The following is a 13,555-nucleotide window of genomic DNA, read 5'->3' as shown; positions in this document are numbered from 1 at the left end:
CGTGATTAAATCATTTGGCATCGGGGGTGGGGTTGGACTGCGCTCTTTTGAGAAACGCACACGCACGGTGTGTTTTTTGTCAAGTGCACCGCTGCGCATCACCACGCGAGGTAGAAGAAACCACCCAGTAAAATCCCAGCCAAGCCTCAGACCTCGTTCGTCATTATGATACAATTAAACACTATCCTGCCTGGCAACGAAAGAAGGGAAGAATAAAAGATAAGTGTAGTTAGTGACCATGGTGAACAGGAGGAGGAGAGGAAGGGAGGGACGGTAGTCTGTGTGTGTGGATAGCGCAATGTGTGGCAAGTGCTGCGGCTCTTCCTGTCATTCTCTCTCTAATCGCTCCCTTTTGCTCTCTCTCTCTCTTGCTCTCTTTCTGTCTTTTTCCCACTTTCTCTCTGATGCTCTGTGGTTTTCTTCTGTATGGTAAAATTCTCTCTCATCTCTCTCTTCTTCATCCCTCTGTCTCTGACTCTGTTTGCTTTAAAAGCCCTGGGGTACTTGAAGTGCAGTAATGTACTGGAGGAGATTGTTCTACGTCGATTATGCCCACATTCATTTTTGTGGGAATGGTTAATTTGCAGCTCCACAAAGTACACCAAATCACCAAGTCCTCCTCTCCCACCACATCATAGCTATACAGTGCAGTGGTGGTCTGTCTCTTCAACCTGGGGGGGCCGTCTCATACAGACAGAACTCCACCGCTTAGACACTGCGTATAGATACAGACAGAGTAGATCAGCCTCATACAGACAGAACTCCACCGCTCAGACGCTGCGTATAGATACAGACAGAGTAGATCAGCCATACAGCCAGACAGTGCACTCTAGCTCAGACATAAGGTAAAGAAACAGAAAGAATAGAATAGATCAGCCATACAGACAGCCAGACAGCCAAACAGACAGACAGACAGACAGACAGACAGACAGACAGACAGACAGACAGACAGACAGACAGACAGACAGACAGACAGACAGACAGACAGACAGACAGACAGACAGACAGACAGACAGACAGACAGACAGACAGACAGACAGACAGACAGACAGTACACCGTGGCTCAGACACAAGGTATAGGAACCGACAGTTCTCCATTAGAGTAGATCATTCATACAGACACTTCTCCATAACTCAGACCCCAGGTATGGAATAGACAGTTGAGTAGATCAATGGCATCATGGTAGGTATAAAGGCAAAGGTGGGACTGCCCAACTGGATCAAATTAAGAGTATTTTACAGTCTATTGAACCCTTCTATCGGATGCACCAAAGCCTTCAGGGTTGAAGAAACCGGCAACTGTCAAAACAGGCACCAGACAGGCTGAAACACCATCAAACAGTGGTGGAATCTGATGTGCAACAAGTCACGTCAAAACTGTTGGAATAGCGACTGCACAACACACATATTCAGTATTTGAGTTGGAGAACCCACTCTCCCAGGGTGTCTCAGGGGGAGTTGGAGAACCCACTCTCCCATGGTGTCTCAGGGGGAGTTGGAGAACCCACTCTCCCAGGGTGTCCCAGGGGGAGTTGGAGAACCCACTCTCCCATGGTGTCTCAGGGGGAGTTGGAGAACCCACTCTCCCATGGTGTCTCAGGGGGAGTTGGAGAACCCACTCTCCCAGGGTGTCTCAGGGGGAGTTGGAGAACCCACTGTCCCATGGTGTCTCAGGGGGAGTTGGAGAATCCACTCTCCCATGGTGTCTCAGGGGGAGTTGGAGAACCCACTCTCCCATGGTGTCTCAGGGGGAGTTGGAGAACCCACTCTCCCATGGTGTCTCAGGGGGAGTTGGAGAACCCACTCTCCCAGGGTGTCTCAGGGGGAGTTGGAGAACCCACTCTCCCAGGGTGTCTCAGGGGGAATTGGAGAACCCACTCTCCCATGGTGTCTCAGGGGGAGTTGGAGAACCCACTCTCCCATGGTGTCTCAGGGGGAGTTGGAGAACCCACTCTCCCATGGTGTCTCAGGGGGAGTTGGAGAACCCACTCTCCCAGGGTGTCTCAGGGGGAGTTGGAGAACCCACTCTCCCAGGGTGTCTCAGGGGGAATTGGAGAACCCACTCTCCCATGGTGTCTCAGGGGGAGTTGGAGAACCCACTCTCCCAGGGTGTCTCATGGGGAGTTGGAGAACCCACTCTCCCAGGGTGTCTCAGGGGGAGTTGGAGAACCCACTCTCCCATGGTGTCTCAGGGGGAGTTGGAGAACCCACTCTCCCAGGGTGTCTCAGGGGGAGTTGGAGAACCCACTCTCCCAGGGTGTCCCAGGGGGAGTTGAGGAACCCACTCTCCCATGGTGTCTCAGGGGGAGTTGGAGAACCCACTCTCCCATGGTGTATCAGGGGGAGTTGGAGAACACACTCTCCCATGGTGTCTCAGGGGGAGTTGGAGAACCCACTCTCCCAGGGTGTCCCAGGGGGAGTTGGAGAACCCACTCTCCCATGGTGTCTCAGGGGGAGTTGGAGAACCCACTCTCCCATGGTGTCTCAGGGGGAGTTGGAGAACCCACTCTCCCAGGGTGTCTCAGGGGGAGTTGGAGAACCCACTCTCCCAGGGTGTCTCAGGGGGAATTGGAGAACCCACTCTCCCATGGTGTCTCAGGGGGAGTTGGAGAACCCACTCTCCCAGGGTGTCTCAGGGGGAGTTGGAGAACCCACTCTCCCAGGGTGTCTCAGGGGGAGTTGGAGAACCCACTCTCCCATGGTGTCTCAGGGGGAGTTGGAGAACCCACTCTCCCAGGGTGTCTCAGGGGGAGTTGGAGAACCCACTCTCCCATGGTCTCTCAGGGGGAGTTGGAGAACCCACTCTCCCATGGTGTCTCAGGGGGAGTTGGAGAACCCACTCTCCCAGGGTGTCTCAGGGGGAGTTGGAGAACCCACTCTCCCATGGTGTCTCAGGGGGAGATAGGATATGCATGAAACACATTTCCAATACACACTTGACAAATATAAGCACCCACCAAATTATTATTATGCTCCAACCATTTAGTCACCGAAGCAATGATATTTATTTTTATTTAACCTTTATTCAACTAGGCTAGTCAGTTAAGAATAAATTCTTATTTACAATGACGGCCTACCCCGGCCAAATCCAGACGACGCTGTGCCAATTATGCACTGCCCTATGGGACTCCCAATCACGGCCAGTTGTGATACAGCCTGGAAATGAACCAAGGTCTGTAGTGACGCCTCTTGCACTGAGATGCAGTGCCTTAGACCGCTGTGCCACTCGGGAGCCCACACCTGAAACAGCAGTGATGGTAGTGACAGTGTGAGGTTGTTCTAAGGGTGTCAGTGTGGTTCAGTCAACCAGAGTTGTGAGGGAGGACTGCCACCTTCTGTCTGCTTCAGGAAGATAGACGACCCCTTTTTTTTCTCGTAGCACCGTCTCCTATAGGCTAGGGCCCATAAAGCATCTTAGAGTAGAAGTGCTGATCTAGGATCAGGTTTTCCCTGTCCATTTAATCTTATGCATAATCATCTAAAAGGCAACACTGATCCTATATCAGCACTCCTACTCTGAGACACTTTATGAATAGGAGCCCAGTCAGCAGTTAAAAATAGTAACTTGCTTTTAAATCCTTGGTCTCTACCCACCTCCAATAGACCCTAAGCAACATTCCAATCAGAATCAACCCTCTGGCTCTTTATTTCAGAACACAGAGAAAGTTCCGGTACCAACCAGCTCCTGGACTGGGTCCTAATGTGTTTAGCAGGTAGCCAGGCAGAGTGACAACAGGCTGGGGTCAGAGTTCATAGGGCGTGCTGCAGTGGGAGGAGTCTCCCAGGTGTGAGAGGGCATAGGTCAAGGCTCAGGTCACCAGACGGGAGGGACACCTGCGAGGGCCAGATGAGAGCGGCAGGGAGGGAGGAAGGGAGGGAGTGTGGAAGGGTGGGAGGAAGGGTGAGACATGGGACAGAAGGGGCTGAATGACAGATCCCCAGCTAAACGGGAAGAGTGGGGGAAGAGGGGGAAGTCTGAAGTATCACTCCATCCATCACTATGTGGTCTGGTCACTGGATGGATGTGGGTTCAACGACTGACTCTGACTCAACCCACCCAGTCAGTTGGTAACTTTAGCCCTTCCGGCGGATGCACACAGACACTTGAGGTCACACACACACATACATGCACAGGCCTACACACGTATGCATGCATACACACATACATACACACACTAGTGATGAGGGGGTGACTCATAACCTGCAGTGGGGAGGGTTGGTTTAGGGTCATGAAATATTGTGTGGATGAAGGGCGGGTTGAATAAAGAGAAAACAATACCTTTCAAAAAATCCATAAATGTATCATTGTTGTGCATAGGTTACATTCAGGTTTTTCTTTCATTATTTTTGTCTATCTAGCATTAGTGCATAAGCCTAAGCTTTAGGGCAGAATAAGTTAACTTCGATCTACTGAGGCTAAAAGGGCAATATCAGAGTTTAATTCAATAAGAGGAAAGCTACAAAATGGAGAGTTGGAAATAAAGAGAAGGGAGGGACAGAAAAGTCATGTTTGGGAAAGATTTGGTGAAGTGGTAAAAGAGATGATATCAGTGCTGTGAGGCTATATACAAATTAGACATTCACAAGATGTGGATTTAAAATACGGTTCACATAGCCATAGTATTATCTCAGAATTAAGCATTTCTTGCCAAAAAATGATACACCAATTGTATGCTAAATTTTGACTTGGGAACAGGAGTAGAGAAATATGATTTCTTTCTTTTAGCATCTTCAAAGAATGTGAATGCGCAGTTAGATACTGTACCATCTGTAGAGGTGCTATCAGAAAATATTTCACTACACCTGCAATAAAATCTGCTGAAAACATGTGTATGAGACCAATATAATTTGATTTGATTTGATAGTATTTCAACCACATAGAATATGCATCCAAGCTGAACTGAAATCTGATGGGTCGTTTTTACAGCTTTATATTTCCTTACAACCAGTCAAACTGATGTCATTCAGATGTTATTTTTTTGTGCAGTTTCTCCACTCTCCCGAAACGTGAATGGATGAGAAAACTTTATGAATGTCAACTGATATAAACCAGATTGAAGCATTCATTCTATCGATTTATGACATCATTCTGGTGAGCAAGGGATCATTTAGTATTTTAGGGCAACATACAGTACCTGTCAAAGTTCAGACAGACCTACTCATTCTAGGGTTTTTCTTTATTTTTACTATTTTCACATTGTAGAATAATAGTGAAGACATCAAAACTATGAAATAACACATATGAAATCATGTAGTAAGCAAAAAATGTATATACAAATCAAAATATATTTTTGATTTTAGATTATTCAAAGTAGCCACCCTTTGCCTTGATGACAGCTTTGCACACTTTTGGCATTCTCTCAACCAGCTTCACCTGGAATGATTTTCCAACAGTCTTGAAGGAGTTCCCACATATGTTGGCTGCTTTTCTTTCACTCTGCGGTCCAACTCATCCCAAACCATCTCAATTCGATTGAGGTTGGGTGATTGTGGAGGCCAAGTCATCTGATGCAGCACTCCATCACTCTTCTTCTTGGTCAAATAGCCCTTACACAGCTTGGAGGTGTGTTGGGTCATTGACTTGTTGAAAAACAAATGATAGTACCACTAAGCGCAAACCAGATGGGATGGTGTATCGCTGCAGAATTCTGTGGTAGCCATGTTGGCTAAGTGTGCCTTGAATTCTAAATAAATCACAGACAGTGTCACCAGCAAAGCACCCCGACACCATCACACCTCCTCCTCCATGCTTCACGGTGGGAACCACACATGTGGAGATCATCCATTCAACTACTCTGCGTCTCACAGAGACATGGCGGTTCGAACCAAAAACCTCAAATTTGGACTCCTCAGACCAAAGGACAGATTTCCACTGGTCTAATGTCCATTGCCTGTTTCTTGGCACAAGCAAGTCTCTTCTTCTTATTGGTGTTCTTAAGTAGTGGTTTCTTTGCAGCAATTCTACCATGAAGGCCTGATTCACGCAGTCTCTTCTAAACAGATGAGGTTGAGATGTGTCAGTTATTTGAACTCTGTGAAGGATTTATTTGGGCTGCAACTTCTGAGGCTGGTAACTCTAATGAACTTTTCCTCTGCAGCAGAGGTAACTCTGGGTCTTCCTTTCCTGTGGCGGTCCTCATGAGAGCCAGTTTCAATGACAATGACCCTAAACATACTTCTAAAGTTGTGGCAAAATGGCTTAAGGACAATAAAGTCAAGGTATTGGAGTGGCCATCACAAAGCCCTGACCTCAGTCCTGTAGAAAATTTGTGGGCAGAAATGAAAAAGCGTGTGCGAGCAAGGAGGCCTACAAAACTGACTCAGTTACACCAGCTCTGTCAGGAGGAATGGGCCAAAATTCACCCAATTTGACCCAAGTTAAACAATTTAATGGCAATGTTACCAAATACTAATTGAGTTCATGTAAACTTTTGACCCACTGGGTATGTGATGAAAGAAAAAAAAGCTGAAATAAATCATTCTCTCTACTATTATTCTAACATTTCACATTCTTAAAATAAAGTGGTGATCCTAACTGACCTGACAGGGAATTTTTACTAGGATTAAATGTCAGGAATTGTGAAAAACTGAGTTTATATGTATTTGGCTAAGGTGTATGTAAACTTCCGACTTCAAGTGTACATGATTCCATAATGTGTTATTTCATAGTTTCTACAATGTAGAAAATAGTACAAATAAAGTAAAACCCTTGAATGAGTAGGTGTGTCCAAACTATTAACTGGTACTGTACATGCTAATGACAGAAGATAATCTGAATGTAGGGACACTGGGGATGGTTGTAACACTTTTACCTTCTCGTCAGTTTCTCAGAGATCGTTTATGGTAGTATATTCAAAACTTGATACAAACAACCTACACCTGTCCTTTACAAATTGGTGTGGTTATTATATATGTAAATCAAATCGCAAATTCATGGTGTTTTCTTAAGTACAAGGAGTGAAGTGTTACAATTTACCCCATGGTCTCGGTTAGTTGTAACAGTGCTTGGGGTGAATTGTAACAGAATGAAAAAGTGCAGAAATCATTGCACGCAACTAATTATTGTACACCTTTATTGAGACCATGAGAGCAACATTGCCTTGTTCAACATTTCATTTGGTAGAAATCATAATAAATGTAAATAATAAAATGTTTATTATTTTCCCCTCCACTAAATGGTCTTCTCAACCAAACAACAACTAGGCTAGGTGTGTGATGTGCGCGCATGCGTGTCTGTGTGTGTGACTGGACGTCACATAATCAGAGTCACAGTTGTGACATTGGTATGGTTATCCTGGGCTACAGGCTTGGTGGGCCCATAATTTGCATTCCCAGCACTGCTCCCAGACCTCCTTGGACTTGGAATTGTTAAAGTGGTCCATCCACACAGTGCAGAAGTTTTCCTCGTTGGAGGAGTCTGAATCTTCTGGGTCAATGTGCTTTGTTTTGGCTCTTTTCTTAAGCAGGACAGTTTTTGTTGTTGTTCAGTGTGGTTTGTCTGGGCTTGCTTTTTTCCAGCTGTTTTTTTTATGCAGGGAAATTTGTATTTTTGCCTTCTGAGTGCTTGACTTTTTATGCTCTTCCAGTGTGTGCTTGATGGGTTTATCCATGAAAATCACAGTTTTTCTCCTCAGATGTGTATGATATGTGATATGTATATGGTTACATAAGACAGAACGTTACTTAAGGCAAACATTTAAGGGGGGTGGTTGGGTGGGTGTATATTGCGAACATCTAGTAACCCAAGAGTTCAGTGTTCAAATCTCATTACGGACAACTTTAGTATTTTAGCTAATTAGCTACTTTGCAACTACTTAGCATGTTAGGTAAGCCTTCCCCTAACCTTAACCCTTTAAGCTAACTTCTAACCTTAACCCTAAACTTAACCCTAACCCCTAACCCTAACCCCTAGCCTAGCTAACGTAAGCCAGCTAGCTAACGTTGGCGTTGGCCACTTAGCCACCTAGCTAAAGTTTGCTAACAACAAAATGGAATTTGTAACATATCATACAATATGTAATACATTTGTATTACATATTGTATGTTTTGTGAATTCGAATTACAATTTGCAACATATTGTACAAATGGCAATTCCTAACATATCATACAAATTGTAATTCGTAACATATCATACAAAATGGATGATGGACATTCACAAATTAATACATATCATACGAAACGTAGCATACAGTATCATACTAAATTGTGTGTCTCGGATTTACGTACAGAATAATACAAAATGCTCTGAGACCAGGTTGCGCTATGTTCTATCCAACCATGCCACAGATGCCTTTTGGCTTCATTCAGACTGGAAGGACATGGTGTACAGAGAGACTGTGGGGACAGCAGGGAGAATAGAACAGAGAACAGAACAGAAAACAGCCATTGGACACAGAGCTTTGGGAGAGATTAGGGTAGGGATGAACACAACACAACACATCACAACACCTCCACAGGCTGTTTCTGTACCTACAGATGTAGGATCTTTATTTGATCACACTTTTGTTGCTGAGATTTTTCCTGTACACCAGGAAATGCAAACTTGTAGTGTATTCTAGGTTTAGATGACAGACTTGATATACTCTAATAAAAAAAAGGTATCAACCCCTACACAAAAATATATACTGCTCAAAAAAATAAAGGGAACACTTAAACAACACATCCTAGATCTGAATGAAAGAAATAATCTTATTAAATACTTTTTTCTTTACATAGTTGAATGTGCTGACAACAAAATCACACAAAAATATTAAATGGAAATCCAATTTATCAACCCATGGAGGTCTGGATTTGGAGTCACACTCAAAATTAAAGTGGAAAACCACTCTACAGGCTGATCCAACTTTGACGTAAAGTCCTTAAAAGAAGTCAAAATGAGGCTCAGTAGTGTGTGTGGCCTCCACGTGCCTGTATGACCTCCCTACAACGCCTGGGCATGCTCCTGACAAGGTGGCGGATGGTCTCCTGAGGGATCTCCTCCCAGACCTGGACTAAAGCATCCGCCAACTCCTGGACAGTCTGTGGTGCAACGTGGCCTTGGTGGATGGAGCGAGACATGATGTCCCAGATGTGCTGAATTGGATTCAGGTCTGGGGAACGGGTGGGCCAGTCCATAGCATCAATGCCTTCCTCTTGCAGGAACTGCTGACACACTCCAGCCACATGAGGTCTAGCATTGTCTTACATTAGGAGGAACCCAGGGCCAACCGCACCAGCATATGGTCTCACAAGGTACCTAATGGCAGTCAGGCTACCTCTGGCGAGCACATGGAGGGCTGTGCGGCCCCCCAAAGAAATGCCACCCCACACCATGACTGACCCACCGCCAAACCGGTCATGCTGGAGGATGTTGCAGGCAGCAGAACGTTCTCCACGGCGTCTCCAGACTCTGTCACGTCTGTCACGTGCTCAGTGTGAACCTGCTTTCATCTGTGAAGAGCACAGGGCGCCAGTGGCGAATTTGCCAATCTTGGTGTTCTCTGGCAAATGCCAAACGTCCTGCACGGTGTTGGGTAAGCACAACCCCCACCTGTGGACGTCGGGCCCTCATACCACCCTCATGGAGTCTGTTTCTGACCGTTTGAGCAGACACATGCACATTTGTGGCCTGCTGGAGGTCATTTTGCAGGGCTCTGGCAGTGCTCCTCCTGCTCCTCCTTGCACAAAGGCGGAGGTAGCGGTCCTGCTGCTGGGTTGTTGACCTCCTACGGCCTCCTCCACGTCTCCTGATGTACTGGCCTGTCTCCTGGTAGCGCCTCCATGCTCTGGACACTACGCTGACAGACACAGCAAACCTTCTTGCCACAGTTTGCATTGATGTGCCATCCTGGATGAGCTGCACTACCTGAGCCACTTGTGTGGGTTGTAGACTCCGTCTCATGCTACCACTAGAGTGAAAGCACCGCCAGCATTCAAAAGTGAACAAAACATCAGCCAGGAAGCATAGGAACTGAGAAGTGGTCTGTGGTCCCCACCTGCAGAACCACTCCTTTATTGGGGGTGTCTTGCTAATTGCCTATAATTTCCACCTGTTGTTTATTCCATTTGCACAACATCATGTGAAATGTATTGTCAATCAGTGTTGCTTCTAAGTGGACAGTTTGATTTCACAGAAGTGTGAATGACTTGGAGTTACATTGTGTTGTTTAAGTGTTCCCTTTATTTTTTTGAGCAGTGTATTATAATCCATATAATAATTCACATTTCCTGTTGCTGCAGGATTATCTTTCCTGCTGTAGTTAACTGGCTCAAATTAAGATCCTACATCTGTAACCAAGGATTATTCCTTTAGCTTTAGAGGAGGCAGCAGTGGTGCCATGTGTGTGTGTGTGTGTGTGTGTGTGTGTGTGTGTGTGTGTGTGTGTGTGTGTGTGTGTGTGTGTGTGTGTGTGTGTGTGTGTGTGTGTGTGTGTGTGTGTGTGTGTGTGTGTGTCTAAACCACCGGGAACAGGCCACCAGGAACAGCCATTCGCTGCTGCAATTCAGTATGATAGGAGACTCATAAACACCACACACACACACACACACACACACACACACACACACACACACACACACACACACACACACACACACACACACACACACACACACACACACACACACACACACACACACACACACACACACACTTTCCTCTTCCTCCTTCTTTCTACACCACCATGTCAGAGGAAGCCAGAGAGACAATACCAATGCAGCCATACAGTAACAATGTGCTACTGCTGATGAGAACAGTAAGTCACTCGATAAAAAAAGTTGTCATTTAGCAGACACTCTTATCCAGAGCGACTTACAGTTAGTGCAGTCATCTTAAGATAGAGAGGTGGGACAACCACATATCACAGTCAAAGTACATTTTTCCTCAAAGTAGCTATCAGCAAAGTCAGCGGTAGTAAGGGGAAAAGAGTCAGGTGCGAGTGTTAGCTCACAAACGCCTTAAAAAAAAAATATGTATGGCGTTTTATTATAATATCTAAACCGTCCCCACACTCTAGCTTCATGACAGAGGATGACATGGGGCTAGATGGTAAACATCACCAGTCAGAACCACAGAGTATCCCTTCGATCCACTGCTATTGTAATGCAAGAAGAAGAGGAGGAACATTCCCGTGTCAGGACTGAGGGACAGACAGACCAATGTACAGATGGATGGTGGATGCCGTTGGCTCCCCTTCAATGATACAGCCAAGCTGCCAGCCAGAACACAGAAGGAAAACCACATCTTTTGGTAGCATAGAACTCCACCTGTACTTTGTCCTCTTTCTCCCGTTCTCTTTGGGCGGGGAGCTCTGGAGCAGAGTCAAGCTTAGTCACCCACTGTTTGAACAGCAATTATGTATGAGACAGGCAGAGTGTTTGGAAAAAGAAGGCGGAAGAGGAGGGTTTGCTCTTTGCGTCTGGCAACCAATGCCTTGAGCTACACAGAGTATAGACAGAGGGACGTTGTCCTGTTAGGGTGGTCAGGGTGTGGACATGACTCTTCAACCTGCTAACCCCTCTCTGGTGTGTGTGTCACTGAGGTCAACACACTCACCCTCCTCTCCCACACACACACACATCTCTGCCCACTTGACCCCAGGGCTCCAGTGTTAGCAGTGGGGCTGGGGTGGGTGGGTAAAGCAGTGTTGACTCTCAGTGGGGCTGGGGTGGGTAAAGCAGTGTTGACTCTCAGTGGGGCTGGGGTGGATGGAACAGTGTTGACTCTCAGTGTGGCTGGGGTGGGTAAAGCAGTGTTGACTCTAAGTGGGGCTGGGGTGGGTGGAACAGTGTTGACTCTCAGTGGGGCTGGGGTGGATGGAACAGTGTTGACTCTCAGTGGGTCTGGGGTGGGTAAAGCAGTGTTGACTCTCAGTGGGGCTGGGGTGGATGGAACAGTGTTGACTCTCAGTGGGGCTGGGGTAGGTGGGTAAAGCAGTGTTGACTCTCAGTGGGGCTGGGGTGGGTAAAGCAGTGTTGACTCTCAGTGGGTCTGGGGTGGATGGAACAGTGTTGACTCTCAGTGGGGCTGGGGTAGGTGGGTAAAGCAGTGTTGACTCTCAGTGGGGCTGGGGTGGGTAAAGCAGTGTTGACTCTCAGTGGGTCTGGGGTGGATGGAACAGTGTTGACTCTCAGTGGGTCTGGGGTGGATGGAACAGTGTTGACTCTCAGTGGGTCTGGGGTGGATGGAACAGTGTTGACTCTCAGTGGGTCTGGGGTGGATGGAACAGTGTTGACTCTCAGTGTGGCTGGGGTGGATGGAACAGTGTTGACTCTCAGTGGGTCTGGGGTGGATGGAACAGTGTTGACTCTCAGTGGGGCTGGGGTGGATGGAACAGTGTTGACTCTCAGTGGGTCTGGGGTGGATGGAACAGTGTTGACTCTCAGTGGGGCTGGGGTAGGTAAAGCAGTGTTGACTCTCAGTGGGGCTGGGGTGGGTAAAGCAGTGTTGACTCTCAGTGGGTCTGGGGTGGATGGAACAGTGTTGACTCTCAGTGGGTCTGGGGTGGATGGAACAGTGTTGACTCTCAGTGGGTCTGGGGTGGATGGAACAGTGTTGACTCTCAGTGGGTCTGGGGTGGATGGAACAGTGTTGACTCTCAGTGTGGCTGGGGTGGATGGAACAGTGTTGACTCTCAGTGGGTCTGGGGTGGATGGAACAGTGTTGACTCTCAGTGGGGCTGGGGTGGATGGAACAGTGTTGACTCTCAGTGGGTCTGGGGTGGATGGAACAGTGTTGACTCTCAGTGGGTCTGGGGTGGATGGAACAGTGTTGACTCTCAGTGGGTCTGGGGTGGATGGAACAGTGTTGACTCTCAGTGGGTCTGGGGTGGATGGAACAGTGTTGACTCTCAGTGGGTCTGGGGTGGATGGAACAGTGTTGACTCTCAGTGTGGCTGGGGTGGATGGAACAGTGTTGACTCTCAGTGGGGCTGGGGTGGATGGAACAGTGTTGACTCTCAGTGGGTCTGGGGTGGATGGAACAGTGTTGACTCTCAGTGGGTCTGGGGTGGATGGAACAGTGTTGACTCTCAGTGGGTCTGGGGTGGATGGAACAGTGTTGACTCTCAGTGGGTCTGGGGTGGATGGAACAGTGTTGACTCTCAGTGGGTCTGGGGTGGATGGAACAGTGTTGACTCTCAGTGGGTCTGGGGTGGATGGAAGTGTTGACTCTCAGTGATGTAAGCTCCGATGAGACGGGCAGATTAACAGAATAAGGCAAACACAGCTCCGTGCCAAGACGAGAAGCAGTGTATACAGATTAATATAACAATGCACCACGCCAGCGCCCCCATAATCCATTTGCACAACTCTTTTTAATGTGTTTGGGAAAATTTCTCCGCATTCGTTTGAAAAGCCTACCTCAACGTGGAAACTTGTACCTAGGTGGTCCATTCCGACCCACAGCAGTTGTTTACCTAGCTCTGCTGAGAATCACAGACAGACAGGCAGACGGACGGACGGATGGACGGACGGAGGGAGGGAGGGTGGGAGGGAGGGAGGGAGGGGGTATTAATTCAAATGTACGGCCCCACTGCAGCAAAAGGGGTACGCATCGCACCACTCCTTCCCTCCCTTC

This window comes from Salmo salar, chromosome 08 (genome assembly GCF_965601325.2).
Source record: "Salmo salar chromosome 08, fSalSal1, whole genome shotgun sequence".
NCBI classification, from domain to species: domain Eukaryota; kingdom Metazoa; phylum Chordata; class Actinopteri; order Salmoniformes; family Salmonidae; genus Salmo; species Salmo salar.
The sequence above is the reverse complement of the archived record's forward strand: the minus strand, read 5'-3'. Positions refer to the sequence as shown.